Consider the following 4,659-nt stretch of genomic DNA (forward strand, 5'->3'; position numbering starts at 1 on the left):
TTGTGGCGGCAGTCATATTTAAATGCTGACAAAACGAAAAAAATATCAATGCATATCCATGGAGTGAATAGTGATGAGTCGAGTGAAGCACCCTTCTGTCTGTCGGTGCACCCGGCCGTCCGTCCATTTGTGGGTCAGTGCAACTGTCCGTGCGTTCACCCATCCGCCCGTCCGTCCGCGAATCCCTTTGTCTGTACGTCCATCCGTATCGATCTCTCCATAAATCCGTCAGTCTCTTTGTTTGTCTGTATGTCTGTCCACCCGTTCGTACATTTCTGTTTCTGCCAGTCAGTCCATCCGTCCGTCAGTATGTCTGCCTAGTTGTCCTTCCGTTCGTCGCTATGTCCGCCTGTGCATCTGTCCCTACGTGTGTTCGTCCTGTCTGTCTGTCTGTCTGTCTGTCTGACCGTATGTCCATCTAGCGGTTCCTACGTCCGCCTTTTTCTGTAAGTTAGTCCCTCCGTTCGTCTATCTATCCATATAGTGAACACTTCAAGTACCACAATCTCGGATCTTTTCATGATATGTTCATCATATGCAAGTACAGACACCAAGCAGACGTTCCAATAATAAACGAGAGGTGGCTACCTACTACATACGTCAAGGACGCACGACCCACGGGCTGATTTTTTTGCAGCCTGACAAAAATATAAAAGACGAATTGGCAACTTTTTGGCATAATATTACTAATTGTTCCATACTAATAGCGTTTTAAAAAAGAAGATGAAATTCGGCATATATGACATAGGACACATACGCGCACGTATTTCTGGGCTTGGCTTTTATTCATGTGAATCACGCAGCAATATTTGCATTTAAAACTGCTCGATTTACATCAGAAAGTACGTTGTTAGCGCTGTGTATAAAACACTTTAAAACAGTTTTGTCGCCTGACAGGCAAGCGTAACCATTGCATTTATTACAACGCGTTCGAGTGCGAGAAGTGCATTCTGGAAGCCTGCAGCAACGAGCAGACGACAAGCTGTCCACTGATGGCTCATGGTCGTACAAGTTCAAACGTTTGTCCACGCCAGGCATCTTCGCAGCTGCAGGGGATCTCTCAATATAATAATTTCGTTGCGTGTTCTCGTTGTTGCTTTCGACTCTCTTGCATTTGGGTGACGCGCAAAGTGCCTCAGCGACAGCAAGACAAAAGTCCAAGAGGCTCAATAAGTGGCGTCTGAACACCACGTGTTTGCCACAGGCGTCCTGGTATTTTAACTAGCCGTTGGGAATTGCCAGGTCCAACACATGCAAGCTGACCTTAAAGGTTCACTTTTTTGTTTTAACTGCCACTCTGTAATATTCAACCAGTTGGTCGCAGGTGTTAACAACTCCCATGCTTGCATCGTAGTGCCTGACGACTTGCGGTGCGAACACACCGATGTACTTCTTCTCTTTTTTGGACCACCACTTCACAGAATTGACTTTTGCGGTACTGGCAGATGCGGAAGCCACTGCACTGTCCTGCTGTAAGTTCCACTTTACAACTGCTACGTTCTCATCGTTTCGAGTCAGTGCATCAATGTGTCTTTACTTCATTTCTGAATTGCTTTTGAAGCGGGCATTTGGCACTCGATTTGGCATGATAGTACCCGTGTCAACAATGCCTTTTTTGAGAAGTTCGTTTGGAAGAGGGATGCTCGTGGAGTACATGTCAAAAAATATCGACGATTTTTCTGGCAATGTACGAACTAGCCTCAGCACAGCACTTGGGCAAAAGCCTATTGACGTTTCAGCAAGAGGTGTGGACTTTCCTTGAAAAATCTGAAAGTTCATTACAAAACCCTCCATGTGGTTACAGCAAAATATTTCAGCCTGATTAGTCTAGGCTTGCTTTCACATATTGGCGGAGAGTACACCTACACATAAATGGTAATATTTTCTCATCAACTGAGTAGCAACAGGGAGCTCTCTCAAGTTGTGTGCTTCTGACCGCATTAATTATTGGCTGAACTTTCCCAAGCCTGCTCACACCGTCTGCATCTCGCGGTTTTTCTGTGTCAACGAAGTGTGGACTTGACCGTAGCTTCTTGGAGTTTTCTTGTGTCATTACACTGCGGATAGGATCAAAATGGTACCCTCTTTTTCAAAACATTTTCAGCTGCGGAAGTTGAATGCAGCCCATGACTAAATGCATACCAAAGAGCTGATTAACCTTCTCCATTGTCGCTTGCAGATATTTTTCATGCTCTGACATGTGGTACATATTGGTCTTTTCAGTGGCATTTTCAAAATACTGCTCCTTAAAATATTCTGAAAAGTACGTCAAAGAAGCTTTTACATCTACTAAAACATCGACCCTTTCAACGGGTCCAGGTGGGTCAGGCTTTTTGGGGAAAGGCTTCTTCATCCGAAAGGTGTGACTTCTACTGTTGCTCCAAAGGGTGTTGACGGGTCACCTGAGGCAGAAGATGCGGGAACAGAGTGGTCAATATCTTCATCACTGTCACTGTTTGTTGCTTTCAACGCCACCTTCATTGATTTACGATTTTGAATTTCAGCCAGCTGGTCGTCATCGTTGCTACTGAATTCGATGTCAAAGCAATCAGGAGTTTCAAGATTTCGTCCATATCAATTTGATCTTCTGGATTGAAAATTCCTGCAGGTGAAAACATTACAAAATTTATGCATCACCACAACAAAAAGCTAGATGCCTAAGTTAACTGAAAGCTATGGCAATGAAATATTGCGCCAAAATGTTGACCAAACGATATTGATACTCAATGTGATTCGTAAAAGATAATAAACAGAACAAATGTTACAACTACACCTGTATATTAGGCTAACTGCATTTCCTCACGGTTTCGGTTACAGGCGTTGTTTCATACAGTCAAGCAGGCAATAATTTGTCCACTAATGGTAAAAAGAATTCACGTAACGTCACAACGTGTCACTAACTTGACTTGTAAGTAAACACCATGAAACAGCTATATACAGGAAACCACCAACACGACTCGCAAATTTTTTAGGAATCCAAAGATATGCCACGCCCTCACAACAGCGCATGAGTGCACCCAGTTGCTGTGTACCACGAAGCATTTCACGACAACAAAGCCCAGTCCGTACAAACGTGAGTCTGGCTTTTTATGCTCGTGACCACAAAACGCAGGCGATGAAAACAAGGAAATATTCTAGTGCAACATGTTTCCCGACGTCTCAAAATTGCATTTCTATAAAAGTATTTCGGAGAATACACGAATATCAAGAACAAACGCTGACTTACGCTTCTGGGGCAGCCGGCGTGGACGTACATGCTGAGACGCCATGTCTGCTTGAGAAATTACTCGCCCTTTGCTGGCCTAATTCATGAAGCACTGAAAATAACATATTCTCCTGGAAATTTACACTACTAACAAAGGTATCTGAAACCGAAACTGAAACTAGGTAATGTTCAGTGACTCATTTTGCTTACATACACGTTTATGTGGACTGGGTTGTAAAAGGTTAAGGAGCTTCGCCCCTAAAAATATTCTTTAAGTGAACCAACTTTATGAAATGAATGGCTTGTAGTGATACTCGTACGTCGGTGTTCGTGCATTTGCAAAAAGAGAAGCGCAAGTTGCATTGAATGGTATTTTTTTTTGCATGTCATTTACTGGTGTTTCTGTGAACATTCCAGTAGGCTGCTAAGAAACAGTGCGGCAAAGATGGTATTCTTCAGATCAAGTGCCAGTGGCGCCGTGGCTTAGGTGGTTAAAGCACCTGTTTTGTATACAAGAGATTGCGAGTTCGAATCTCGCCGGTGCCTCTTCTGCTTACGCTTTTCTTCGCGTGTGGACTTTTTTTTTTTTTGGTCATGGTCTCACTTTGGACTAATGTGTTTCTTGAGGGAAAATAATAATATTATGCCTACATTTTACAAATTATTTCGATTACTTTTCTATGCACATGTCAACAAAAACTGGCGCCTCATATAACAACAAAATTTTACATGCGAAGAATAAAAGAGTCGATGCACGTTCCCGCATTGGCTGTCTTTTTGGAAAGGGCAATTTATATTTGAGGTCAACATTTGTCTTCTTTTGGACGACAGAATTCTCGTTTATTAACAGCCGGCAGCAGCGCTTTCCGAAGAAACAGCACTGCAGCAAAATTGGTGGGAAATGATAAAGGAGCTTTCAGTGGAAGAAGGCTAAATATAGAGAGATATTTTACATGAAGGTATTGAGACTGGTAAGTTGAAGTGCTCATCACACCATGCCATAACTCGGTGCGATTTGGCAGGGTCATGGGCGTCCAGATGGGGGTGCAAGAAAGAATGGGTGGCCATCCTGTAGAAATTTCGGGTGTTTCGTGCACTGCCTTAGCAGATCCCAAAGGCCAGATTTAATGAATGCCATAAATAAGTTGGACAAAATACTTTTCTTGGTGATGTGGCAAAAATACTAAGAAGCACGCTTACATGCCGGCTACTTCGTTTCTCGTTTGTGTAATTACATGTATTTACTAACTTTGTATATTTTGTCAAAAGAAGACATGTGACCACCATGGTTTTACTTCTCTTTCACCATTTTTCCAACCATGGGGACTTCTGCTGAGTCGTATGATGTGTAGACGTCCAAGACGCTTTTAGTTCATGGTAGTGGGCAATAAATAAAGACATTGCTCATTCGCTTTTCCAGAACAGCCAGAGGCCTTTTTAGATGCGAAGCAGCT

At 43.0% G+C, this 4,659-nt stretch overlaps 1 non-coding gene across 1 annotated transcript; it reads left to right on the top strand.

Annotated features, from left to right (window-relative positions):
• Positions 1 to 3,677: 3,677 nt before the first annotated feature.
• Positions 3,678 to 3,751, top strand: TRNAT-UGU (transfer RNA threonine (anticodon UGU)). The gene has a single exon. It is a non-coding gene; the product is annotated as a tRNA-Thr (tRNA).
• The last annotated feature ends 908 nt before the right edge of the window (positions 3,752 to 4,659 follow it).

This window comes from Rhipicephalus microplus, chromosome X, assembly GCF_043290135.1.
Source record: "Rhipicephalus microplus isolate Deutch F79 chromosome X, USDA_Rmic, whole genome shotgun sequence".
Taxonomy (NCBI): Eukaryota; Metazoa; Arthropoda; class Arachnida; order Ixodida; family Ixodidae; genus Rhipicephalus; species Rhipicephalus microplus.